At 44.9% G+C, this 24,024-nt stretch overlaps 32 non-coding genes and 5 pseudogenes across 32 annotated transcripts in view; all 37 read left to right on the top strand.

Annotated features, from left to right (window-relative positions):
* Window positions 1-100, top strand: part of LOC147266602 (5S ribosomal RNA) — a 119-nt gene extending 19 nt beyond the window's left edge. Inside the window, exon 1 of the ribosomal RNA XR_015115295.1 lies at window positions 1-100. This exon is cut by the window's left edge and continues 19 nt beyond it. This is a non-coding gene — a ribosomal RNA (5S ribosomal RNA).
* A 728-nt stretch (window positions 101-828) lies between these two features.
* Window positions 829-947, top strand: LOC147266601 (5S ribosomal RNA; annotated as a pseudogene).
* Window positions 948-1,257: 310 nt separating this feature from the next.
* Window positions 1,258-1,376, top strand: LOC147266600 (5S ribosomal RNA). The gene has a single exon (XR_015112716.1). It is a non-coding gene; the product is annotated as a 5S ribosomal RNA (ribosomal RNA).
* A 310-nt stretch (window positions 1,377-1,686) lies between these two features.
* Window positions 1,687-1,805, top strand: LOC147266599 (5S ribosomal RNA). The gene has a single exon (XR_015114065.1). It is a non-coding gene; the product is annotated as a 5S ribosomal RNA (ribosomal RNA).
* A 309-nt stretch (window positions 1,806-2,114) lies between these two features.
* LOC147266598 (5S ribosomal RNA) lies at window positions 2,115-2,233 on the top strand. Its single transcript, XR_015112962.1, has one exon. It is a non-coding gene; the product is annotated as a 5S ribosomal RNA (ribosomal RNA).
* A 311-nt stretch (window positions 2,234-2,544) lies between these two features.
* Window positions 2,545-2,663, top strand: LOC147266597 (5S ribosomal RNA). Its single transcript, XR_015115135.1, has one exon. It is a non-coding gene; the product is annotated as a 5S ribosomal RNA (ribosomal RNA).
* Window positions 2,664-2,972: 309 nt separating this feature from the next.
* LOC147266596 (5S ribosomal RNA) lies at window positions 2,973-3,091 on the top strand. The gene has a single exon (XR_015113451.1). It is a non-coding gene; the product is annotated as a 5S ribosomal RNA (ribosomal RNA).
* A 309-nt stretch (window positions 3,092-3,400) lies between these two features.
* Window positions 3,401-3,519, top strand: LOC147266595 (5S ribosomal RNA). Its single transcript, XR_015113450.1, has one exon. It is a non-coding gene; the product is annotated as a 5S ribosomal RNA (ribosomal RNA).
* Window positions 3,520-3,829: 310 nt separating this feature from the next.
* Window positions 3,830-3,948, top strand: LOC147266594 (5S ribosomal RNA). Its single transcript, XR_015114064.1, has one exon. It is a non-coding gene; the product is annotated as a 5S ribosomal RNA (ribosomal RNA).
* A 309-nt stretch (window positions 3,949-4,257) lies between these two features.
* On the top strand, window positions 4,258-4,376 carry LOC147266593 (5S ribosomal RNA). Its single transcript, XR_015113594.1, has one exon. It is a non-coding gene; the product is annotated as a 5S ribosomal RNA (ribosomal RNA).
* Window positions 4,377-4,687: 311 nt separating this feature from the next.
* LOC147266592 (5S ribosomal RNA) lies at window positions 4,688-4,806 on the top strand. Its single transcript, XR_015115134.1, has one exon. It is a non-coding gene; the product is annotated as a 5S ribosomal RNA (ribosomal RNA).
* A 1,147-nt stretch (window positions 4,807-5,953) lies between these two features.
* LOC147266591 (5S ribosomal RNA) lies at window positions 5,954-6,072 on the top strand (annotated as a pseudogene).
* Window positions 6,073-6,382: 310 nt separating this feature from the next.
* On the top strand, window positions 6,383-6,501 carry LOC147266590 (5S ribosomal RNA). The gene has a single exon (XR_015113484.1). It is a non-coding gene; the product is annotated as a 5S ribosomal RNA (ribosomal RNA).
* Window positions 6,502-6,810: 309 nt separating this feature from the next.
* On the top strand, window positions 6,811-6,929 carry LOC147266589 (5S ribosomal RNA). Its single transcript, XR_015113449.1, has one exon. It is a non-coding gene; the product is annotated as a 5S ribosomal RNA (ribosomal RNA).
* A 310-nt stretch (window positions 6,930-7,239) lies between these two features.
* On the top strand, window positions 7,240-7,358 carry LOC147266588 (5S ribosomal RNA). Its single transcript, XR_015114381.1, has one exon. It is a non-coding gene; the product is annotated as a 5S ribosomal RNA (ribosomal RNA).
* Window positions 7,359-7,667: 309 nt separating this feature from the next.
* On the top strand, window positions 7,668-7,786 carry LOC147266587 (5S ribosomal RNA; annotated as a pseudogene).
* Window positions 7,787-8,097: 311 nt separating this feature from the next.
* Window positions 8,098-8,216, top strand: LOC147266586 (5S ribosomal RNA). The gene has a single exon (XR_015115133.1). It is a non-coding gene; the product is annotated as a 5S ribosomal RNA (ribosomal RNA).
* A 309-nt stretch (window positions 8,217-8,525) lies between these two features.
* Window positions 8,526-8,644, top strand: LOC147266585 (5S ribosomal RNA). Its single transcript, XR_015114227.1, has one exon. It is a non-coding gene; the product is annotated as a 5S ribosomal RNA (ribosomal RNA).
* A 310-nt stretch (window positions 8,645-8,954) lies between these two features.
* On the top strand, window positions 8,955-9,073 carry LOC147266584 (5S ribosomal RNA). Its single transcript, XR_015113614.1, has one exon. It is a non-coding gene; the product is annotated as a 5S ribosomal RNA (ribosomal RNA).
* Window positions 9,074-9,384: 311 nt separating this feature from the next.
* LOC147266583 (5S ribosomal RNA) lies at window positions 9,385-9,503 on the top strand. The gene has a single exon (XR_015112792.1). It is a non-coding gene; the product is annotated as a 5S ribosomal RNA (ribosomal RNA).
* A 309-nt stretch (window positions 9,504-9,812) lies between these two features.
* LOC147266582 (5S ribosomal RNA) lies at window positions 9,813-9,931 on the top strand. The gene has a single exon (XR_015113507.1). It is a non-coding gene; the product is annotated as a 5S ribosomal RNA (ribosomal RNA).
* Window positions 9,932-10,242: 311 nt separating this feature from the next.
* On the top strand, window positions 10,243-10,361 carry LOC147266581 (5S ribosomal RNA). The gene has a single exon (XR_015112765.1). It is a non-coding gene; the product is annotated as a 5S ribosomal RNA (ribosomal RNA).
* A 728-nt stretch (window positions 10,362-11,089) lies between these two features.
* LOC147266580 (5S ribosomal RNA) lies at window positions 11,090-11,208 on the top strand (annotated as a pseudogene).
* A 310-nt stretch (window positions 11,209-11,518) lies between these two features.
* Window positions 11,519-11,637, top strand: LOC147266579 (5S ribosomal RNA). The gene has a single exon (XR_015115293.1). It is a non-coding gene; the product is annotated as a 5S ribosomal RNA (ribosomal RNA).
* A 310-nt stretch (window positions 11,638-11,947) lies between these two features.
* LOC147266578 (5S ribosomal RNA) lies at window positions 11,948-12,066 on the top strand. Its single transcript, XR_015115132.1, has one exon. It is a non-coding gene; the product is annotated as a 5S ribosomal RNA (ribosomal RNA).
* Window positions 12,067-19,021: 6,955 nt separating this feature from the next.
* Window positions 19,022-19,140, top strand: LOC147266577 (5S ribosomal RNA). The gene has a single exon (XR_015114710.1). It is a non-coding gene; the product is annotated as a 5S ribosomal RNA (ribosomal RNA).
* A 309-nt stretch (window positions 19,141-19,449) lies between these two features.
* Window positions 19,450-19,568, top strand: LOC147266576 (5S ribosomal RNA). Its single transcript, XR_015114621.1, has one exon. It is a non-coding gene; the product is annotated as a 5S ribosomal RNA (ribosomal RNA).
* A 309-nt stretch (window positions 19,569-19,877) lies between these two features.
* LOC147266575 (5S ribosomal RNA) lies at window positions 19,878-19,996 on the top strand (annotated as a pseudogene).
* A 309-nt stretch (window positions 19,997-20,305) lies between these two features.
* Window positions 20,306-20,424, top strand: LOC147266574 (5S ribosomal RNA). Its single transcript, XR_015115257.1, has one exon. It is a non-coding gene; the product is annotated as a 5S ribosomal RNA (ribosomal RNA).
* Window positions 20,425-20,732: 308 nt separating this feature from the next.
* On the top strand, window positions 20,733-20,851 carry LOC147266573 (5S ribosomal RNA). Its single transcript, XR_015114865.1, has one exon. It is a non-coding gene; the product is annotated as a 5S ribosomal RNA (ribosomal RNA).
* A 309-nt stretch (window positions 20,852-21,160) lies between these two features.
* LOC147266572 (5S ribosomal RNA) lies at window positions 21,161-21,279 on the top strand. Its single transcript, XR_015113043.1, has one exon. It is a non-coding gene; the product is annotated as a 5S ribosomal RNA (ribosomal RNA).
* Window positions 21,280-21,589: 310 nt separating this feature from the next.
* Window positions 21,590-21,708, top strand: LOC147266571 (5S ribosomal RNA). Its single transcript, XR_015112883.1, has one exon. It is a non-coding gene; the product is annotated as a 5S ribosomal RNA (ribosomal RNA).
* A 309-nt stretch (window positions 21,709-22,017) lies between these two features.
* LOC147266570 (5S ribosomal RNA) lies at window positions 22,018-22,136 on the top strand. The gene has a single exon (XR_015112876.1). It is a non-coding gene; the product is annotated as a 5S ribosomal RNA (ribosomal RNA).
* Window positions 22,137-22,446: 310 nt separating this feature from the next.
* On the top strand, window positions 22,447-22,565 carry LOC147266569 (5S ribosomal RNA). The gene has a single exon (XR_015115130.1). It is a non-coding gene; the product is annotated as a 5S ribosomal RNA (ribosomal RNA).
* Window positions 22,566-22,874: 309 nt separating this feature from the next.
* On the top strand, window positions 22,875-22,993 carry LOC147266568 (5S ribosomal RNA). Its single transcript, XR_015114358.1, has one exon. It is a non-coding gene; the product is annotated as a 5S ribosomal RNA (ribosomal RNA).
* Window positions 22,994-23,303: 310 nt separating this feature from the next.
* Window positions 23,304-23,422, top strand: LOC147266567 (5S ribosomal RNA). Its single transcript, XR_015115129.1, has one exon. It is a non-coding gene; the product is annotated as a 5S ribosomal RNA (ribosomal RNA).
* Window positions 23,423-23,731: 309 nt separating this feature from the next.
* Window positions 23,732-23,850, top strand: LOC147266566 (5S ribosomal RNA). Its single transcript, XR_015112715.1, has one exon. It is a non-coding gene; the product is annotated as a 5S ribosomal RNA (ribosomal RNA).
* Window positions 23,851-24,024: the final 174 nt, after the last annotated feature.

Here is a 24,024-nt window from a genome sequence, read left to right as displayed (position 1 = left end):
TGAACACACCCGAGCTCGTCTGATCTCGGAAGCTAAGCAGGGTCGAACCTGGTTAGTACTTGGATGGAAGACCGCCTGGGAGTACCAGGTGCTGTAAGCTTTTTTATTTCTTTGTGAGGAAAGGGCAGCTTTGAGTCTTTGGGGACCAGCATGAGCGAGCTTCCCTCACACACCTTTTCTTGAAGCGCCCTCCACAGCTTTCGAATGGAATGTCATGCAGTGTGTAATTTGAAGTAGACAGATTGCAGATGCAGTACTTTTCTGTAGATGACATCAACATTCTTTTCTTTGTATTGACAGGACAACTATTTGGTGTGTAAAAAGACCGTGAGGCTGTTGCACATCACATTTTTTTGAGGTTGTAAATTGAGTGAAATGGATATAGAGCCCATGTGTGTGAGAGTCAAGGGCTTACGGCCATACCATTCTGAACTCGTCTGATCTCGGAAGCTAAGCAGGGTCAGGCCTGGATAGTACTTGGATGGGAGACCGCCTGGAAATACCAGTTACTGTAAGCTTTTTGGTTTCATTGTGAGGAAAGGGCAGCTTTGAGTGTTTGGTGACCAGCATGAGCGAGCTTCCTTCACACACCTTTTCTTGAAGCGCCTTTCTGCAGCTTTGAAATGGAATGTCATGCAGCGTGTAATTTGAAGTAGACAGATGGCAGATGCAGTACTTTTCTCTAGATGACATCAACATTCTTTTCTTTTATCGACAGGACACCTATGTGGCGTGTGAAAAGACCGTGAGGCTGTTGCGCATCACTTTTTTTCTGAGGTTGTAAAGTGAGTGAAATGGATATAGAGCCCAGGTGTGTAGGAGTCAAGGGCTTACGGCCATACCCCTCTGAACACGCCCGATCTCGTCTGATCTCGGAAGCTAAGCAGGGTCGGGCCTGGTTACTACTTGGATGGGAGACTGCCAGGCAGTCCCAGGTGCTGTAAGCTTTTTTGTTTCATTGTGAGGAAAGGGCAGCTTTGAGTGTTTGGGGACCAGCATGAGCGAGCTTCCCTCACACACCTTTTCTTGAAGCGCCTTTCTGCAGCTTTGAAATTGAATGTCATGCAGCGTGTAATTTGAAGTAGACAGATGGCAGATGCAGTACTTTTCTCTAGATGACATCAACATTCTTTTCTTTTATTGACAGGACACCGATTTGGCGTGTGAAAAGACCCTGAGGCTGTTGGGCATCACTTTTTTTCTGAGGTTGTAAAGTGTGTGAAATGGATATAGAGCCCATGTGTGTGAGGGTCAAGGGCTTACGGCCATACCACTCTGAACACGCCCGATCTCGTCTGATCTCGGAAGCTAAGCAGGGTCGGGCCTGGTTAGTACTTGGATGGAAGACCGCCTGGGAATACCAGGTGCTGTAAGCTTTTTTATTTCTTTGTGAGGAAAGGGCAGCTTTGAGTCTTTGGGGACCAGCATGAGCGAGCTTCCCTCACACACCTTTTCTTGAAGTGCCCTCCACAGCTTTCGAATGGAATGTCATGCAGTGTGTAATTTGAAGTAGACAGATTGCAGATGCAGTACTTTTCTCTAGATGACATCAACATTCTTTTCTTTGTATTAACAGGACAACTATTTGGTGTGTAAAAAGACCGTGAGGCTGTTGCACATCACATTTTTTTTGAGGTTGTAAAGTGAGTGAAATGGATATAGAGCCCATGTGTGTGAGAGTCAAGGGCTTACGGCCATACCACTCTGAACACGCCCGATCTCGTCTGATCTCGGAAGCTTAGCAGGGTCGGGCCTGGTTAGTACTTGGATGGAAGACCGCCTGGGAATACCAGGTGCTGTAAGCTTTTTTGTTTCATTGTGAGGAAAGGGCCGCTTTGAGATTTTGGGGACCAGCATGAGCGAGCTTCCCTCACACACCTTTTCTTGAAGCGCCCTCTGCAGCTTTGGAATGGAATTTCATGCAGTGGTTAATTTGAAGAAGACAGATGGCAGATGCAGTACTTTTCTCTCGATGACATCAACATTCTTTTGTTTTATTGACAGGACACCGATTTGGCGTGTGAAAAGACCCTGAGGCTGTTGCGCATCACTTTTTTTCTGAGGTTGTAAAGTGTGTGAAATGGATATAGAGCCCATGTGTGTGAGAGTCAAGAGCTTACGGCTATACCACTCTGAACGCGCCCGATCTCGTCTGATCTCGGAAGCTAAGCAGGGTTGGGCCTGGTTAGTACTTGCATGGGAGTCCGCCTGGGAATACCAGGTGCTGTAAGCTTTTTTTTTTTCATTGTGAGGAAAGGGCAGCTTTGAGTGTTTGGGGACCAGCATGAGCGAGCTTCCCTCACACACCTTTTCTTGAAGCGCCCTCCACAGCTTTCGAATGGAATGTCATGCAGTGTGTAATTTGAAGTAGACAGATGGCAGATGCAGTACTTTTCTCTAGATGACATCAACATTCTTTTCTTTGTATTGACAGGACAACTATTTGGTGTGTAAAAAGACCTTGAGGCTGTTGCACATCACATTTTTTTTGAGGTTGTAAAGTGAGTGAAATGGATATAGAGCCCATGTGTGTGAGAGTCCAGGGCTTACGGCCATACCACTCTGAACACGCCCGATCTCGTCTGATCTCGGAAGCTTAGCAGGGTCGGGCCTGGTTAGTGCTTGGATGGAAGACCGCCTGGGAATACCAGGTGCTGTAAGCTTTTTTGTTTCATTGTGAGGAAAGGGCCGCTTTGAGTCTTTGGGGACCAGCATGAGCGAGCTTCCCTCACACACCTTTTCTTGAAGCGCCCTCTGCAGCTTTGGAATGGAATTTCATGCAGTGGTTAATTTGAAGAAGACAGATGGCAGATGCAGTACTTTTCTCTCGATGACATCAACATTCTTTTCTTTTATTGACAGGACACGTATTTGGCGTGTGAAAAGACCCTGAGGCTGTTGCGCATCACTTTTTTTCTGAGGTTGTAAAGTGTGTGAAATGGATATAGAGCCCATGTGTGTCAGAGTCAAAGGCTTATGGCCATACTACTCTGAACACGCCCGATCTCGTCTGATCTCGGAAGCTAAGCAGGGTCGGGCCTGGTTAGTACTTGGATGGAAGACCGCCTGGGAATACCAGGTGCTGTAAGCTTTTTTATTTCTTTGTGAGGAAAGGGCAGCTTTGAGTCTTTGGGGACCAGCATGAGCGAGCTTCCCTCACACACCTTTTCTTGAAGTGCCCTCCACAGCTTTCGAATGGAATGTCATGCAGTGGTTAATTTGAAGAAGACAGATGGCAGATGCAGTACTTTTCTCTCGATGACATCAACATCCTTTTCTTTTATTGACAGGACACGTATTTGGCGTGTGAAAAGACCCTGAGGCTGTTGCGCATCACTTTTTTTCTGAGGTTGTAAAGTGTGTGAAATGGATATAGAGCCCATGTGTGTCAGAGTCAAAGGCTTATGGCCATACTACTCTGAACACGCCCGATCTCGTCTGATCTCGGAAGCTAAGCAGGGTCGGGCCTGGTTAGTACTTGGATGGAAGACCGCCTGGGAATACCAGGTGCTGTAAGCTTTTTTATTTCTTTGTGAGGAAAGGGCAGCTTTGAGTCTTTGGGGACCAGCATGAGCGAGCTTCCCTCACACACCTTTTCTTGAAGTGCCCTCCACAGCTTTCGAATGGAATGTCATGCAGTGTGTAATTTGAAGTAGACAGATTGCAGATGCAGTACTTTTCTCTAGATGACATCAACATTCTTTTCTTTGTATTAACAGGACAACTATTTGGTGTGTAAAAAGACCGTGAGGCTGTTGCACATCACATTTTTTTTGAGGTTGTAAAGTGAGTGAAATGGATATAGAGCCCATGTGTGTGAGAGTCAAGGGCTTACGGCCATACCACTCTGAACACGCCCGATCTCGTCTGATCTCGGAAGCTTAGCAGGGTCGGGCCTGGTTAGTACTTGGATGGAAGACCGCCTGGGAATACCAGGTGCTGTAAGCTTTTTTGTTTCATTGTGAGGAAAGGGCCGCTTTGAGATTTTGGGGACCAGCATGAGCGAGCTTCCCTCACACACCTTTTCTTGAAGCGCCCTCTGCAGCTTTGGAATGGAATTTCATGCAGTGGTTAATTTGAAGAAGACAGATGGCAGATGCAGTACTTTTCTCTCGATGACATCAACATTCTTTTGTTTTATTGACAGGACACCGATTTGGCGTGTGAAAAGACCCTAAGGCTGTTGCGCATCACTTTTTTTCTGAGGTTGTAAAGTGTGTGAAATGGATATAGAGCCCATGTGTGTGAGAGTCAAGAGCTTACGGCTATACCACTCTGAACGCGCCCGATCTCGTCTGATCTTGGAAGCTAAGCAGGGTTGGGCCTGGTTAGTACTTGCATGGGAGTCCGCCTGGGAATACCAGGTGCTGTAAGCTTTTTTTTTTTCATTGTGAGGAAAGGGCAGCTCTGAGTGTTTGGGGACCAGCATGAGCGAGCTTCCCTCACACACCTTTTCTTGAAGCGCCCTCCACAGCTTTCGAATGGAATGTCATGCAGTGTGTAATTTGAAGTAGACAGATGGCAGATGCAGTACTTTTCTCTAGATGACATCAACATTCTTTTCTTTGTATTGACAGGACAACTATTTGGTGTGTAAAAAGACCTTGAGGCTGTTGCACATCACATTTTTTTTGAGGTTGTAAAGTGAGTGAAATGGATATAGAGCCCATGTGTGTGAGAGTCCAGGGCTTACGGCCATACCACTCTGAACACGCCCGATCTCGTCTGATCTCGGAAGCTTAGCAGGGTCGGGCCTGGTTAGTGCTTGGATGGAAGACCGCCTGGGAATACCAGGTGCTGTAAGCTTTTTTGTTTCATTGTGAGGAAAGGGCCGCTTTGAGTCTTTGGGGACCAGCATGAGCGAGCTTCCCTCACACACCTTTTCTTGAAGCGCCCTCTGCAGCTTTGGAATGGAATTTCATGCAGTGGTTAATTTGAAGAAGACCGATTGCAGATGCAGTACTTTTCTCTAGATGACATCAACATTCTTTTCTTTGTATTGACAGGACAACTATTTGGTGTGTAAAAAGACCGTGAGGCTGTTGCACATCACATTTTTTTGAGGTTGTAAATTGAGTGAAATGGATATAGAGCCCATGTGTGTGAGAGTCAAGGGCTTACGGCCATACCATTCTGAACTCGTCTGATCTCGGAAGCTAAGCAGGGTCAGGCCTGGATAGTACTTGGATGGGAGACCGCCTGGAAATACCAGTTGCTGTAAGCTTTTTGGTTTCATTGTGAGGAAAGGGCAGCTTTGAGTGTTTGGGGACCAGCATGAGCGAGCTTCCTTCACACACCTTTTCTTGAAGCGCCTTTCTGCAGCTTTGAAATGGAATGTCATGCAGCGTGTAATTTGAAGTAGACAGATGGCAGATGCAGTACTTTTCTCTAGATGACATCAACATTCTTTTCTTTTATCGACAGGACACCTATGTGGCGTGTGAAAAGACCGTGAGGCTGTTGCGCATCACTTTTTTTCTAAGGTTGTAAAGTGAGTGAAATGGATATAGAGCCCATGTGTGTGAGAGTCAAGGGCTTACGGCCATACCATTCTGAACTCGTCTGATCTCGGAAGCTAAGCAGGGTCAGGCCTGGATAGTACTTGGATGGGAGACCGCCTGGAAATACCAGTTGCTGTAAGCTTTTTGGTTTCATTGTGAGGAAAGGGCAGCTTTGAGTGTTTGGGGACCAGCATGAGCGAGCTTCCTTCACACACCTTTTCTTGAAGCGCCTTTCTGCAGCTTTGAAATGGAATGTCATGCAGCGTGTAATTTGAAGTAGACAGATGGCAGATGCAGTACTTTTCTCTAGATGACATCAACATTCTTTTCTTTTATCGACAGGACACCTATGTGGCGTGTGAAAAGACCGTGAGGCTGTTGCGCATCACTTTTTTTCTAAGGTTGTAAAGTGAGTGAAATGGATATAGAGCCCAGGTGTGTAAGAGTCAAGGGCTTACGGCCATACCCCTCTGAACACGCCCGATCTCGTCTGATCTCGGAAGCTTAGCAGGGTCGGGCCTGGTTACTATTTTGATGGGAGACTGCCAGGCAGTCCCAGGTGCTGTAAGCTTTTTTGTTTCATTGTGAGGAAAGGGCAGCTTTGAGTGTTTGGGGACCAGCATGAGCGAGCTTCCCTCACACACCTTTTCTTGAAGCGCCTTTCTGCAGCTTTGAAATTGAATGTCATGCAGCGTGTAATTTGAAGTAGACAGATGGCAGATGCAGTACTTTTCTCTAGATGACATCAACATTCTTTTCTTTTATTGACAGGACACCGATTTGGCGTGTGAAAAGACCCTGAGGCTGTTGGGCATCACTTTTTTTCTGAGGTTGTAAAGTGTGTGAAATGGATATAGAGCCCATGTGTGTGAGGGTCAAGGGCTTACGGCCATACCACTCTGAACACGCCCGATCTCGTCTGATCTCGGAAGCTAAGCAGGGTCGGGCCTGGTTAGGACTTGGATGGGAGACCGCCTGGGAATACCAGGTGCTGTAAGCTTTTTTGTTTCATTGTGAGGAAAAGGCCGCTTTGAGTCTTTGGGGACCAGCATGAGCGAGCTTCCCTCACACACCTTTTCTTGAAGCGCCCTCTGCAGCTTTGGAATGGAATTTCATGCAGTGGTTAATTTGAAGAAGACAGATGGCAGATGCAGTACTTTTCTCTCGATGACATCAACATTCTTTTCTTTTATTGACAGGACACGTATTTGGCGTGTGAAAAGACCCTGAGGCTGTTGCGCATCACTTTTTTTCTGAGGTTGTAAAGTGTGTGAAATGGATATAGAGCCCATGTGTGTCAGAGTCAAAGGCTTATGGCCATACTACTCTGAACACGCCCGATCTCGTCTGATCTCGGAAGCTAAGCAGGGTCGGGCCTGGTTAGTACTTGGATGGAAGACCGCCTGGGAATACCAGGTGCTGTAAGCTTTTTTATTTCTTTGTGAGGAAAGGGCAGCTTTGAGTCTTTGGGGACCAGCATGAGCGAGCTTCCCTCACACACCTTTTCTTGAAGTGCCCTCCACAGCTTTCGAATGGAATGTCATGCAGTGTGTAATTTGAAGTAGACAGATTGCAGATGCAGTACTTTTCTCTAGATGACATCAACATTCTTTTCTTTGTATTAACAGGACAACTATTTGGTGTGTAAAAAGACCGTGAGGCTGTTGCACATCACATTTTTTTTGAGGTTGTAAAGTGAGTGAAATGGATATAGAGCCCATGTGTGTGAGAGTCAAGGGCTTACGGCCATACCACTCTGAACACGCCCGATCTCGTTTGATCTCGGAAGCTTAGCAGGGTCGGGCCTGGTTAGTACTTGGATGGAAGACCGCCTGGGAATACCAGGTGCTGTAAGCTTTTTTGTTTCATTGTGAGGAAAGGGCCGCTTTGAGATTTTGGGGACCAGCATGAGCGAGCTTCCCTCACACACCTTTTCTTGAAGCGCCCTCTGCAGCTTTGGAATGGAATTTCATGCAGTGGTTAATTTGAAGAAGACAGATGGCAGATGCAGTACTTTTCTCTCGATGACATCAACATTCTTTTGTTTTATTGACAGGACACCGATTTGGCGTGTGAAAAGACCCTGAGGCTGTTGCGCATCACTTTTTTTCTGAGGTTGTAAAGTGTGTGAAATGGATATAGAGCCCATGTGTGTGAGAGTCAAGAGCTTACGGCTATACCACTCTGAACACGCCCGATCTCGTCTGATCTCGGAAGCTAAGCAGGGTTGGTCCTGGTTAGTACTTGCATCGGAGTCCGCCTGGGAATACCAGGTGCTGTAAACTTTTTTTTTTTCATTGTGAGGAAAGGGCAGCTTTGAGTGTTTGGGGACCAGCATGAGCGAGCTTCCCTCACACACCTTTTCTTGAAGCGCCCTCCACAGCTTTCGAATGGAATGTCATGCAGTGTGTAATTTGAAGTAGACAGATGGCAGATGCAGTACTTTTCTCTAGATGACATCAACATTCTTTTCTTTGTATTGACAGGACAACTATTTGGTGTGTAAAAAGACCTTGAGGCTGTTGCACATCACATTTTTTTTGAGGTTGTAAAGTGAGTGAAATGGATATAGAGCCCATGTGTGTGAGAGTCCAGGGCTTACGGCCATACCACTCTGAACACGCCCGATCTCGTCTGATCTCGGAAGCTTAGCAGGGTCGGGCCTGGTTAGTGCTTGGATGGAAGACCGCCTGGGAATACCAGGTGCTGTAAGCTTTTTTGTTTCATTGTGAGGAAAGGGCCGCTTTGAGGCTTTGGGGACCAGCATGAGCGAGCTTCCCTCACACACCTTTTCTTGAAGCGCCCTCTGCAGCTTTGGAATGGAATTTCATGCAGTGGTTAATTTGAAGAAGACAGATGGCAGATGCAGTACTTTTCTCTCGATGACATCAACATTCTTTTCTTTTATAAACAGGACACCGATTTGGCGTGTGAAAAGACCCTGAGGCTGTTGCGCATCACTTTTTTTCTGAGGTTGTAAAGTGTGTGAAATGGATATACAGCCCATGTGTGTGAGAGTCAAGGGCTTCCGGCCATACCACTCTGAACACGCCTGATCTCGTCTGATCTCGGAAGCTAAGCAGGGTCGGGCCTGGTTAGTACTTGGATGGGAGACCGCCTGGGAATACCAGGTGCTGTAAGCTTTTTTGTTTCATTGTGAGGAAAGGGCAGCTTTGAGTGTTTGGGGACCAGCATGAGCGAGCTTCCCTCACACACCTTTTCTTGAAGCGCCCTCCACAGCTTTCGAATGGAATGTCATGCAGTGTGTAATTTGAAGTAGACAGATGGCAGATGCAGTACTTTTCTCTAGATGACATCAACATTCTTTTCTTTGTATTGACAGGACAACTATTTGGTGTGTAAAAAGACCTTGAGGCTGTTGCACATCACATTTTTTTTGAGGTTGTAAAGTGAGTGAAATGGATATAGAGCCCATGTGTGTCAGAGTCAAGGGCTTACGGCCATACCACTCTGAACACGCCCGATCTCGTCTGATCTCGGAATCTAAGCAGGGTCGGGCCTGGTTAGTACTTGGATGGAAGACCGCCTGGGAATACCAGGTGCTGTAAGCTTTTTTGTTTCTTTGTGAGGAAAGGGCAGCTTTGAGTCTTTGGGGACCAGCATGAGTGAGCTTCCCTCACACACCTTTTCTTGAAGCGCCTTTCTGAAGCTTTGAAATTGAATGTCATGCAGCGTGTAATTTGAAGTAGACAGATGGCAGATGCAGTACTTTTCTCTAGATGACATCAACATTCTTTTCTTTGTATTGACAGGACACCTATTTGACGTTTGAAAAGACCGTGAGGCTGTTGCACGTCACTTTTTTTCTGAGGTTGTAAAGTGAGTGAAATGGATATAGAGCCCATGTGTGTGAGAGTCAAGGGCTTACGGCCATACCACTCTGAACACACCCGATCTCGTCTGATCTCGGAAGCTTAGCAGGGTCGGGCCTGGTTAGTACTTGGATGGGAGACCGCCTGGGAATACCAGGTGCTGTAAGCTTTTTTGTTTCATTGTGAGGAAAGGGCCGCTTTGAGTCTTTGGGGACCAGCATGAGCGAGCTTCCCTCACACACCTTTTCTTGAAGCGCCCTCTGCAGCTTTGGAATGGAATTTCATGCAGTGGTTAATTTGAAGAAGACAGATGGCAGATGCAGTACTTTTCTCTCGATGACATCAACATTCTTTTCTTTTATTGACATGACACCGATTTGGCGTGTGAAAAGACCCTGAGGCTGTTGCGCATCACTTTTTTTCTGAGGTTGTAAATTGTGTGAAATGGATATAGAGCCCATGTGTGTCAGAGTCAAGGGCTTACGGCCATACCACTCTGAACACGCCCGATCTCGTCTGATCTCGGAAGCTAAGCAGGTTCGGGCCTGGTTAGTACTTGGATGGAAGACCGCCTGGGAATACCAGGTGCTGTAAGCTTTTTTGTTTCTTTGTGAGGAAAGGGCAGCTTTGAGTCTTTGGGGACCAGCATGAGTGAGCTTCCCTCACACACCTTTTCTTGAAGCGCCTTTCTGCAGCTTTGAAATTGAATGTCATGCAGCGTGTAATTTGAAGTAGACAGATGGCAGATGCAGTACTTTTCTCTAGATGACATCAACATTCTTTTCTTTGTATTGACAGGACACCTATTTGACGTTTGAAAAGACCGTGAGGCTGTTGCACGTCACTTTTTTTCTGAGGTTGTAAAGTGAGTGAAATGGATATAGAGCCCATGTGTGTGAGAGTCAAGAGCTTACGGCCATACCACTCTGAACACACCCGATCTCGTCTGATCTCGGAAGCTAAGCAGGGTCGGACCTGGTTAGTACTTGGATGGAAGACCGCCTGGGAATACCAGGTGCTGTAAGCTTTTTTATTTCTTTGTGAGGAAAGGGCAGCTTTGAGTCTTTGGGGACCAGCATGAGCGAGCTTCCCTCACACACCTTTTCTTGAAGCGCCCTCCACAGCTTTCGAATGGAATGTCATGCAGTGTGTAATTTGAAGTAGACATATTGCAGATGCAGTACTTTTCTCTAGATGACATCAACATTCTTTTCTTTGTATTGACAGGACAACTATTTGGTGTGTAAAAAGACCGTGAGGCTGTTGCACATCACATTTTTTTGAGGTTGTAAATTGAGTGAAATGGATATAGAGCCCATGTGTGTGAGAGTCAAGGGCTTACGGCCATACCATTCTGAACTCGTCTGATCTCGGAAGCTAAGCAGGGTCAGGCCTGGATAGTACTTGGATGGGAGACCGCCTGGAAATACCAGTTGCTGTAAGCTTTTTTGTTTCATTGTGAGGAAAGGGCAGCTTTGAGTGTTTGGGGACCAGCATGAGCGAGCTTCCTTCACACACCTTTTCTTGAAGCGCCTTTCTGCAGCTTTGAAATGGAATGTCATGCAGCGTGTAATTTGAAGTAGACAGATGGCAGATGCAGTACTTTTCTCTAGATGACATCAACATTCTTTTCTTTTATCGACAGGACACCTATGTGGCGTGTGAAAAGACCGTGAGGCTGTTGCGCATCACTTTTTTTCTAAGGTTGTAAAGTGAGTGAAATGGATATAGAGCCCAGGTGTGTAAGAGTCAATGGCTTACGGCCATACCCCTCTGAACACGCCCGATCTCGTCTGATCTCGGAAGCTATGCAGGGTCGGTCCTGGTTACTACTTGGATGGGAGACTGCCAGGCAGTCCCAGGTGCTGTAAGCTTTTTTGTTTCATTGTGAGGAAAGGGCAGCTTTGAGTGTTTGGGGACCAGCATGAGCGAGCTTCCCTCACACACCTTTTCTTGAAGCGCCTTTCTGCAGCTTTGAAATTGAATGTCATGCAGCGTGTAATTTGAAGTAGACAGATGGCAGATGCAGTACTTTTCTCTAGATGACATCAACATTCTTTTCTTTTATTGACAGGACACCGATTTGGCGTGTGAAAAGACCCTGAGGCTGTTGGGCATCACTTTTTTTCTGAGGTTGTAAAGTGTGTGAAATGGATATAGAGCCCATGTGTGTGAGGGTCAAGGGCTTAAGGCCATACCACTCTGAACACGCCCGATCTCGTCTGATCTCGGAAGCTAAGCAGGGTCGGGCCTGGTTAGGACTTGGATGGGAGACCGCCTGGGAATACCAGGTGCTGTAAGCTTTTTTGTTTCATTGTGAGGAAAGGGCCGCTTTGAGTCTTTGGGGACCAGCATGAGCGAGCTTCCCTCACACACCTTTTCTTGAAGTGCCCTCTGCAGCTTTGGAATGGAATTTCATGCAGTGGTTAATTTGAAGAGGACAGATGGCAGATGCAGTACTTTTCTCTAGATGACATCAACATTCTTTTCTTTGTATTGACAGGACAACTATTTGGTGTGTAAAAAGACCTTGAGGCTGTTGCACATCACATTTTTTTTGAGGTTGTAAAGTGAGTGAAATGGATATAGAGCCCATGTGTGTGAGAGTCCAGGGCTTACGGCCATACCACTCTGAACACGCCCGATCTCGTCTGATCTCGGAAGCTTAGCAGGGTCGGGCCTGGTTAGTGCTTGGATGGAAGACCGCCTGGGAATACCAGGTGCTGTAAGCTTTTTTGTTTCATTGTGAGGAAAGGGCCGCTTTGAGTCTTTGGGGACCAGCATGAGCGAGCTTCCCTCACACACCTTTTCTTGAAGCGCCCTCTGCAGCTTTGGAATGAAATTTCATGCAGTGGTTAATTTGAAGAAGACAGATGGCAGATGCAGTACTTTTCTCTCGATGACATCAACATTCTTTTCTTTTATAAACAGGACACCGATTTGGCGTGTGAAAAGACCCTGAGGCTGTTGCGCATCACTTTTTTTCTGAGGTTGTAAAGTGTGTGAAATGGATATAGAGCCCATGTGTGTGAGAGTCAAGGGCTTACGGCCATACCACTCTGAACACGCATGCGCCAATCAGACGGTACGCTGACAGCACGACACACGGAGGTCGCGGACTCCGCTTTTCCCATTTCTTTCGTTTTTTTCAGCCTTTTTCATTGTTCTTCCTTATTTTCCGTGCATTTTTGGTTCGTTTTTAGAGTGAACATTTTTTCCCCCCGACAGTTTTTATACTGATCGGGGGAGGTCAATTTGAGTTTTTTTTTTTTCCTAATGGAAAACTTTCGGACGGACCAAATGGATTTGAACTCTGCAAACGGACTTCAGATTACGAGCATGGAAAACGGACTTGACATAAACGCACAAACAGGTGAAGAAAATGAAAAATGGTTGCTTGTTAAAAGAAACAATCAGAAACGAAACATGAAGAAGTCGGAAGGAAAACTGCCGGAGGGAAATGCGAGAGCGGCTTCCGCAGCGACAGCGGGGGAAAGACGGCGAGCAGCGGCTGATTCAGAGGAGATGAGCGCTGGAGCCGGTCCACAGGCAACGAGAGCTGGTGGCCTGAAGAACAGAGCTGAAGACGTGGTTCCGAGAAGACCTGGGCAGCGAGGAGCTACTGGAGAGGCGGCGGAGAGTGAGAGAGAATTGGCGGCGGAAAGAGATGCGGCGTCTGGTGGGGAAAGGCAGCTGCAGCAGCGACATGGAGCGGCGAAATCTGCGGGTGGCGACCACAAGTATGACAGAGAACTGACGGTCAGTGTCGAGGTAACTGGGCAGGATGAAGTCCCAGTTCTCGAATTAATGAGATGCATAAGAGCACTGTGTGGAGGTTTAATAGCCTGTAGGGCGACAGGGCCGCAGAAATATGAAATTACCATGTCACACATCAAAGGGAAAGAGAGAATCCTAGATGATTTCAAAATTGGGGACAACACGGTGCATGTCAAAGATCTGTGTAATGATGAACTCATGGTTTCTTTTTTAAGCTTACCAGCTTACATCAGAGATGAGGAAATTTTACAGAAGCTAGAAGGGTGGGGAGTCTCAGCGGCATCAACTATAAGGAGGAGGATGTGGCCGGGTACGCAAATTGCTGATGGGACGCGGTTTCTCAAAGTAAAGTTTACAGATAAAGTCCAATCTCTGCCTTATTCAGCACGGTTTGACACAGCAATGGGACCGGAATATTTCAGGGTCATACATGATAGGCAGGCTAGGGTGTGTAGGATGTGCCTCCAGCCGGGGCACATCCTAAGGGACTGTCCTGAGTTCTCCTGCCATAAGTGTGGTGTCCAGGGGCATTATGCAAGGGAGTGCAACAGGAAACCTAATAAGATACAGAAATGTGAGGTGTGTTGGAACAAAATTGATGAATGTAATTGTAATTATAGTGATGAGGATATTGTGGTGGAATCTGGATCTGAGGAGCTGTACAGTGAGATGGAAGGTTTAAGTGAGGGAGGAACGGAGGATGAGGAGGAAGATGACGAGGTGGGTAGTGGCGCCGCCAAGCAGGCTGCTGGTGAGGGTTACGCCCCTCAGAGAACCCAGAGCCCTCCTAAAGTGGTGCAGAGCCCAGGCACAAGGCTTGGTTCAAGTCTGAATGACATGAGCACTGACTCAGGCCCACAGCAGAGAGGAAAGGATGGAGGAGGAAACGGGTCCGAAAAGGAGCCGGAGCCTTCTCAACTCCTGGAATCAATGGAGGTGGGGGATACCCCAAGAGAATTGCAGCCGGCGGCAGCCACATCCACCAGGGTACCTACCTTAAATGTGCCCTCCACCTTCCCTCCTCAGAGTAGATCAAACAGTGACTCGGAAATGGACTTTGCCACAATAAAAAATATTCGGAAAAAGCACACCTCAATAAAAGATGCTGCGATGAAGAAAAAACAGAAGAAAGAAGGAGGGAGAGGTAAAAAATCTTGAGGGAAAATTGGCTGTTTAAAGGTTTTTTTGGTCTGACCATGTTTCTGCTGCACTCCCTTAATGTCAATGGACTCCGCACTTATGGCAGGATGACCGCCATTTTACTTAAAAGCAAGTGTGACATTCTCTGCTTACAGGAGACAAGGTGGGAAGGGGATAGCGTGGCGGCAGCAAGCAAAATGTGGGGAGGAGATGTCTTTTTTAGCAACGGCACAAGTAAATCTTGTGGCGTAGCTATTTTAGTAAAAAAGACTATAAGTACCAATAGCAAGTTAATATATCATGACAAGAAAGGTAGAATACTTATTATAGATGTTTGCATAAACAATAGAACATACAGAATTGTTAACATATATGCCAGTAACTGTGAAAAGGAAAGGAAAATGTTTCTAAATAGTATAAGCAGATGGATAGATCATAGAACCATAATAATAGGAGATTTCAATATAGCATTAACTAAGGATGATATATCAATTAACAATGTATACAAGAATGACACAAGCAGAACTGAGCTATATAATTTAATGAATATTCACAATTTGACAGATGTATGGAGAATTCACAACCCATTCAAGAAAGAGTACTCCAGAAGACAGGTTGTGCAGGGAAAAATGAAACAAGCCAGAATAGATTTATGTCTAGCGGCCCCTGAAGCAACAAAACAGATCAATAAAATACAATATAATTATAACGCATGGAGTGATCACGCAACAATTGAGTGTTACTTGGGTGCTGCAGGAGGTTTCAGGGGGGGAGGTACCTGGTGCCTCAACTCCAGCCTCCTGGCAGATTCAACTTACGTTAAAAAAATCACAAAACTGCTTGATTATGCAAAAATTGAAATGAAAATAGAAAATAATTTTATAGAAAAGTGGGAAATTCTAAAGCAAAGAATTAAAAGAAGTAGTATAAATTATAGTAAAGAGAAAAAGTGGAGAGAGGAGCTGGAAGAAAATCGACTAAGAAAATTAATCAATCATGAAATAGCATTATTTGATAAAGAACCTAACAGAAACACAGAAAACTATGAATTATATAAAGCAAAACTAGTAAACATAGAAAAAATAAAATGCAGAGGTGCAATGATAAGAAGCAGAGTTAAAAATTTAGTAGAAGGAGAAAAATGCACCGCATATTTTTTGGGGCTCGAAAAGCAAAAACAAAACAAAACTATAATAGAAAAAATCAACGATATAACTGGAAAAGAATATGACGATCAAGAAAATATACTAAGAGTAACTACAGAGTTTTATAAAGAATTATTTGATAATGGATATAGCAATAGCGAAGAGGTAGACAAGTTGTTATCAAATATCCAAACTAGTATTTCAGTGGAGGATAAGGAATGGTCTGATGCACAAATTACTATTAATGAGATAAAGACGGCAATAGATAGCTTAAATAAAAACAAAAGTCCAGGGGTAGATGGTTTAACAGCAGAATTTTATATTTGTTTCAAAGAGCAGATAGCTCCCCTGTTGCTGTCATTGTACCACTCAATGGAACGGGAACAGAGAACATCCAATACATTCACTGCAGGAATAATTTCACTTATCTACAAAAATAAAGGTTCAAAACAGGATATAACAAACTATAGACCAATAAGTTTACTCAATACAGATTACAAGATACTGACCAAAACACTGGCAAACAGGCTTAAACTTACAATAGGGACCATTATTGGTAATACACAGGCATACGGCATACCAGATAGAGACATCATAGATACGATCCTTACAATAAAGGATACCGTCAGGACAATGGCAGCACAGGGGGGGTATCTGCTCGGAATTGATTTGGAGAAAGCATTCGACAGAGTAGAACATCTTTTCTTATATAAAACTTTAAAAAGATTTGGATACGGTGAAGGCTTTATTAAATGGATTAAATTATTATACGATAACGCATACAGTCAAATAAAGATAAATGGACAACTAACAGAAAAGATCAAATTAAAAAGATCGGTAAGGCAAGGATGCCCGCTTTCAGCTCTTTTATACAGTATTGTTGCTGAGCCACTAGCTTTAAGTATAATGAATGATAAGAATATTATAGGTATAAAAACATATAGAGACAAAGTCGTTAAAATAGCACAATTTGCGGATGATATCAATATAATGTTTAAAAATGAAGAAAATTTAAATTATATTATAAAACATCTAGAAAGATATGAAAAAGCATCAGGAGCTAAGGTTAACAGAAATAAGTCAGAAATGATGGAATTCGGTAAAAATAGTTTAAAAAATAATTGGGGTTTTAGCACTAAAGAATACAGGAAAATACTGGGTGTATACATTGGTAAAAATGAAGGGGAAGCCAGGGACTTAGGGTGGAGAGAACTTGTAAAAAAGGTAGAAAATACACTTAATTTATGGAGAAGTAGGGGTTTAAGCCTGAGAGGAAAGGTAATTGTCATCAATGCCTTAATACTGTCAAAAATTAATCATGTTTTGGGGGCCTGTGAGCTACCGCAGTGGGCACTAAATTCGCTCAATGAAGCGATCTCCTCCTTCCTTTGGAGGGGAAAGGGAAATTCGATCGCTCATCGGGTGATAATTGCTAATAAAAGGGAGGGGGGATTAGGACTAATTGACATCAGTGCAAAAAAAGATGCACTCAGGGCCAAATTAGTTAGAAATTTTCTCGATTCGAACAGGCAGTACCCCTGGGAGGACACAATGGCGGGCTACCTGGCTGAGTACGGGGAGGGGGAGAAACTCCCTCTTTATCACCTCCTTCCTGGGAAAAGCCATGGCTCGCTACCGATGTTCTACCAGGAGGTGCTAGAGGCATGGGGCAAATTCCTGCCCCACCTCAGGCCTAAGTGCAGTCAGAAAAGTCATGTGCTGCAGTTACCTTTTCTCGAAAGCACCTTTTTCACACACAATGGTAGGACACTTAAATGCAGGGCACTTCAGCAACATAATATAACAAGGGTCGGTCAAGTGGTGGGGGAAAGGGGTCTGTTCAGTCTCAGGAAAGTCACAACCCAACTCAAAAAAACAGGGACACCGTGCAGAAAGGATTACCTAAATGGACTAGGTAACAAAATCAACAGAAACATAACCTCACTGTGGAGAAACTTAATCATCACGGACAAATCGAGAGCAGACCCCGAACTCCCACCGCTTGAGCTTGTCACACAGTACACAGGGAAAGAGCTGTCACAGGTGAAAACAAAGGACTGGTACACCATAGGGATTAACTCAATTAAACGCACTCCAAAAGCAGAAAAACACTGGGCACAATTATTCAAGGGAATACCGATAGGAAAAATCTGGCAAAACCTTAACATACCTTACATGGACAGCAATACTTTCAAGCTAGAATTCAATATCAGACACAGGAGAATTTTCACAGGAATCAAATTACACCAGATTAATAAGGAAAACTACAGTAGGACATGCCAAATCTGCAATAAAGAACCGGAAGACCAGGAGCATCTATTCATCAACTGCAAGGAATCGGATAAATTCAGGAATTTCATCAGGATGCTACTGCAAGAGCACTGCAATTTCAGTTTGACAGATGAAACACTATGGACATGGACTCTTCTCTTTGGTACAACACTGAAACAAAAGGATCAGAACAGGACTCTCATAAATACCATACTCACTTTTGCAAAAAAATCAATATGGACAACTAGAAACTACGCTCTCTATGAAAAGAAGAAAATAAACATATTTGGGGTTTTTTACACAACACTCTTGACACACCCACAAATCTTACATGACATGGACAAGGATATTTTTGAAAACACTTTCTGCAGGAAAAACACATTTTTCAACATAGCAAATGGCAAAATTGAAATAAACAAGATTGACAATGGTATGTTTTCTCTTCAAATTCCCAGCTAAGTAGTCTCTTTTTTTTATAAAGCAAAGTATTTTTCAAATTTAATAAAGGGGTGAGCAAATTGGGTGGTTTATGTTTTTGGTGTGTTTAACATTTCATTTTGATAAAATTTCATTTAAAATAAAAAAAAAAAAATTGTGTGTGTGACACTTCACGACAGGAATTTGTTCTTTTTAGTCCCATGAGTTTTTTTTGTCTCTCTTTAATTTTTATTTATTTTTTTTGGAATGACCTGCATTGCTCCAGTGGCTGTAGGCACATAGTGTTGGTTTATTTGTCTAAATTTAACTTAATTAAAAAAAAAAAAAAAAAAAACTCTGATGGTGTTTTCATCAAGTTCGAGGTGTATCAAGGGTGGGGGTTTTTTTTGGTAAGATTTCTTTCCTGAAGGAATTTATTTTTTTATATAATTGTTAAATTTTGTCATGTAAATAAGAATGTACAGTTGGTAAAAATGTATGATGTATTTTTGATAATAAAAGACAAAAAAAACACGCCCGATCTCGTCTGATCTCGGAAGCTAAGCAGGGTCGGGCCTGGTTAGGACTTGGATGGGAGACCGCCTGGGAATACCAGGTGCTGTAAGCTTTTTTGTTTCATTGTGAGGAAAGGGCCGCTTTGAGTCTTTGGGGACCAGTATGAGCGAGCTTCCCTCACACACCTTTTCTTGAAGCGCCCTCTGCAGCTTTGGAATGGAATTTCATGCAGTGGTTAATTTGAAGAAGACAGATGGCAGATGCAGTACTTTTCTCTCGATGACATCAACATTCTTTTCTTTTATTGACAGGACACGTATTTGGCGTGTGAAAAGACCCTGAGGCTGTTGCGCATCACTTTTTTTCTGAGGTTGTAAAGTGTGTGAAATGGATATAGAGCCCATGTGTGTCAGAGTCAAAGGCTTACGGCCATACTACTCTGAACACGCCCGATCTCGTCTGATCTCGGAAGCTTAGCAGGGTCGGGCCTGGTTAGTACTTGGATGGAAGACCGCCTGGGAATACCAGGTGCTGTAAGCTTTTTTGTTTCATTGTGAGGAAAGGGCCGCTTTGAGTCTTTGGGGACCAGCATGAGCGAGCTTCCCTCACACACCTTTTCTTGAAGCGCCCTCTGCAGCTTTGGAATGGAATTTCATGCAGTGGTTAATTTGAAGAAGACAGATGGCAGATGCAGTACTTTTGTCTCGATGACATCAACATTCTTTTCTTTTATTGACAGGACACCGATTTGGCGTGTGAAAAGACCCTGAGGCTTTTGCGCATCACTTTTTTTCTGAGGTTGTAAAGTGTGTGAAATGGATATAGAGCCCATGTGTGTCACAGTCCTGGGCTTACGGCCATACCACTTTGAACACGCCCGATCTCGTCTGATCTCGGAAGCTAAGCAGGGTCGGGACTGGTTAGTACTTGGATGGAAGACCGCCTGGGAATACCAGATGCTGTAAGCTTTTTTGTTTCTTTGTGAGGAAAGGGCCGCTTTGAGTCTTTGGGGACCAGCATGAGCGAGCTTCCCTCACACACCTTTTCTTGAAGCGCCCTCCGCAGCTTTGGAATGGAATGTCATGCAGTGGTTAATTTGAAGAAGACAGATGGCAGATGCAATACTTTTCTCTAGATGACATCAACATTCTTTTCTTTTATTGACAGGACACGTATTTGGCATGTGAAAAGACCCTGAGGCTGTTGCGCATCACTTTTTTTCTGAGGTTGTAAAGTGTGTGAAATGGATATAGAGCCCATGTGTGTGAGAGTCAAGGGCTTACGGCCATACCACTCTGAACACGCCCGATCTCGTCTGATCTCGGAAGCTAAGCAGGGTCGGGCCTGGTTAGTACTTGGATGCAAGACCGCCTGGGAATACCAGATGCTGTAAGCTTTTTTGTTTCTTTGTGAGGAAAGGGCCGCTTTGAGTCTTTGGGGACCAGCATGAGCGAGCTTCCCTCACACACCTTTTCTTGAAGCGCCCTCCACAGCTTTCGAATGGAATGTCATGCAGTGTGTAATTTGAAGGAGACAGATTGCAGATGCAGTACTTTTCTCTGGATGACATCAACATTCTTTTCTTTGTATTGACAGGACAACTATTTGGTGTTTAAAAAGACCGTGAGGCTTTTGCACATCACATTTTTTTGAGGTTGTAAAGTGAGTGAAATGGATATAGAGCCCATGTGTGTGAGAGTCAAGGGCTTACGGCCATACCACTCTGAACACGCCCGATCTCGTCTGATCTCGGAAGCTTAGCAGGGTCGGGCCTGGTTAGTACTTGGATGGAAGACCGCCTGGGAATACCAGATGCTGTAAGCTTTTTTGTTTCTTTGTGAGGAAAGGGCCGCTTTGAGTCTTTGGGGACCAGCATGAGCGAGCTTCCCTCACACACCTTTTCTTGAAGCGCCCTCCGCAGCTTTGGAATGGAATGTCATGCAGTGGTTATTTTGAAGAAGACAGATGGCAGATGCAATACTTTTCTCTAGATGACATCAACATTCTTTTCTTTTATTGACAGGACACGTATTTGGCGTGTGAAAAGACCCTGAGGCTTTTGCGCATCACTTTTTTCTGAGGTTGTAAAGTGTGTGAAATGGATATAGAGCCCATGTGTGTAAGATTCAAGGGCTTACGGCCATACCACTCTGAACACGCCCGATCTCGTCTGATCTTGGAAGCTTAGCAGGGTCGGGCCTGGTTAGTACTTGGATGGAAGACCGCCTGGGAAGACCAGGTGCTGTAAGCTTTTTTTTTTCATTGTGAGGAAAGGGCCGCTTTGAGTCTTTGGGGACCAGCATGAGCGAGCTTCCCTCACACACCTTTTCTTGAAGCGCCCTCTGCAGCTTTGGAATGGAATTTCATGCAGTGGTTAATTTGAAGAAGACAGATGGCAGATGCAGTACTTTTGTCTCGATGACATCAACATTCTTTTCTTTTATTGACAGGACACCGATTTGGCGTGTGAAAAGACCCTGAGGCTTTTGCGCATCACTTTTTTTCTGAGGTTGTAAAGTGTGTGAAATGGATATAGAGCCCATGTGTGTGAGAGTCAAGGGCTTACGGCCATACCACTCTGAACACGCCCGATCTCGTCTGATCTCGGAAGCTAAGCAGGGTCGGCCCTGGTTAGTACTTGGATGGGAGACCGCCTGGGAATACCAGGTGCTGTAAGCTTTTTTGTTTCATTGTGAGGAAAGGGCAGCTTTGAGTGTTTGGGGACCAGCATGAGCGAGCTTCCCTCACACACCTTTTCTTGAAGCGCCCTCCACAGCTTTCGAATGGAATGTCATGCAGTGTGTAATTTGAAATAGACAGATGGCAGATGCAGTACTTTTCTCTAGATGACATCAACATTCTTTTCTTTGTATTGACAGGACAACTATTTGGTGTGTAAAAAGACCTTGAGGCTGTTGCACATCACATTTTTTTTGAGGTTGTAAAGTGAGTGAAATGGATATAGAGCCCATGTGTGTGAGAGTCAAGGGCTTACGGCCATACCACTCTGAACACGCCCGATCTCGTCTGATCTCGGAAGCTAAGCAGGGTAGAGCCTGGTTAGTACTTGGATGGGAGACCGCCTGGGAATACCAGGTGCTGTAAGCTTTTTTGTTTCATTGTGAGGAAAGGGCAGCTTTGAGTGTTTGGGGACCAGCATGAGCGAGCTTCCCTCACACACCTTTTCTTGAAGCGCCCTCCGCAGCTTTGGAATGGAATGTCATGCAGTGGTTAATTTGAAGAAGACAGATGGCAGATGCAATACTTTTCTCTAGATGACATCAACATTCTTTTCTTTTATTGACAGGACACGTATTTGGCGTGTGAAAAGACCCTGAGGCTGTTGCGCATCACTTTTTTTCTGAGGTTGTAAAGTGTGTGAAATGGATATAGAGCCCATGTGTGTGAGCGTCAAGGGCTTACGGCCATACCACTCTGAACACGCCCGATCTCGTCTGATCTCGGAAGCTAAGCAGGATCGGGCCTGGTTAGTACTTGGATGGGAGACCGCCTGGGAATACCAGGTGCTGTAAGCTTTTTTGTTTCATTGTGAGGAAAGGGCAGCTTTGAGTGTTTGGGGACAAGCATGAGCGAGCTTCCCTCACACACCTTTTCTTGAAGCGCCCTCCGCAGCTTTCGAATGGAATGTCATGCAGTGTGTAATTTGAAGTAGACAGATGGCAGATGCAGTACTTTTCTCTAGATGACATCAACATTCTTTTCTTTGTATTGACAGGACAACTATTTGGTGTGTAAAAAGACCTTGAGGCTGTTGCACATCACATTTTTTTTGAGGTTGTAAAGTGAGTGAAATGGATATAGAGCCCATGTGTGTGAGAGTCCAGGGCTTACGGCCATACCACTCTGAACACGCCCGATCTCGTCTGATCTCGGAAGCTTAGCAGGGTCGGGCCTGGTTAGTGCTTGGATGGAAGACCGCCTGGGAATACCAGGTGCTGTAAGCTTTTTTGTTTCATTGTGAGGAAAGGGCCGCTTTGAGTCTTTGGGGACCAGCATGAGCGAGCTTCCCTCACACACCTTTTCTTGAAGCGCCCTCCGCAGCTTTGGAATGGAATGTCATGCAGTGGTTAATTTGAAGAAGACAGATGGCAGATGCAATACTTTTCTCTAGATGACATCAACATTCTTTTCTTTTATTGACAGGACACGTATTTGGCGTGTGAAAAGACCCTGAGGCTGTTGCGCATCACTTTTTTTCTGAGGTTGTAAAGTGTGTGAAATGGATATAGAGCCCATGTGTGTGAGCGTCAAGGGCTTACGGCCATACCACTCTGAACACGCCCGATCTCGTCTGATCTCGGAAGCTAAGCAGGGTCGGGCCTGGTTAGTACTTGGATGGGAGACCGCCTGGGAATACCAGGTGCTGTAAGCTTTTTTGTTTCATTGTGAGGAAAGGGCAGCTTTGAGTGTTTGGGGACAAGCATGAGCGAGCTTCCCTCACACACCTTTTCTTGAAGCGCCCTCCGCAGCTTTCGAATGGAATGTCATGCAGTGTGTAATTTGAAGTAGACAGATGGCAGATGCAGTACTTTTCTCTAGATGACATCAACATTCTTTTCTTTGTATTGACAGGACAACTATTTGGTGTGTAAAAAGACCTTGAGGCTGTTGCACATCACATTTTTTTTGAGGTTGTAAAGTGAGTGAAATGGATATAGAGCCCATGTGTGTGAGAGTCCAGGGCTTACGGCCATACCACTCTGAACACGCCCGATCTCGTCTGATCTCGGAAGCTTAGCAGGGTCGGGCCTGGTTAGTGCTTGGATGGAAGACCGCCTGGGAATACCAGGTGCTGTAAGCTTTTTTGTTTCATTGTGAGGAAAGGGCCGCTTTGAGTCTTTGGGGACCAGCATGAGCGAGCTTCCCTCACACACCTTTTCTTGAAGCGCCCTCTGCAGCTTTGGAATGGAATTTCATGCAGTGGTTAATTTGAAGAAGACAGATGGCAGATGCAGTACTTTTCTCTCGATGACATCAATATTCTTTTCTTTTATTGACATGACACCGATTTGGCGTGTGAAAAGACCCTGAGGCTGTTGCGCATCACTTTTTTTCTGAGGTTGTAAATTGTGTGAAATGGATATAGAGCCCATGTGTGTCAGAGTCAAGGGCTTACGGCCATACCACTCTGAACACGCCCGATCTCGTCTGATCTCGGAAGCTAAGCAGGGTCGGGCCTGGTTAGTACTTGGATGGAAGACCGCCTGGGAATACCAGGTGCTGTAAGCTTTTTTGTTTCTTTGTGAGGAAAGGGCAGCTTTGAGTCTTTGGGGACCAGCATGAGTGAGCTTCCCTCACACACCTTTTCTTGAAGCGCCTTTCTGCAGCTTTGAAATTGAATGTCATGCAGCGTGTAATTTGAAGTAGACAGATGGCAGATGCAGTACTTTTCTCTAGATGACA

The sequence above is a fragment of the Aulostomus chinensis genome, chromosome 4, assembly GCF_037954235.1.
Source record: "Aulostomus chinensis isolate RoL2024-O1b breed Wild chromosome 4, RoL_Achi_v1.0, whole genome shotgun sequence".
Lineage (NCBI taxonomy): Eukaryota > Metazoa > Chordata > Actinopteri > Syngnathiformes > Aulostomidae > Aulostomus > Aulostomus chinensis.
The sequence above is the reverse complement of the archived record's forward strand: the minus strand, read 5'-3'. Positions and strand labels throughout refer to the sequence as shown.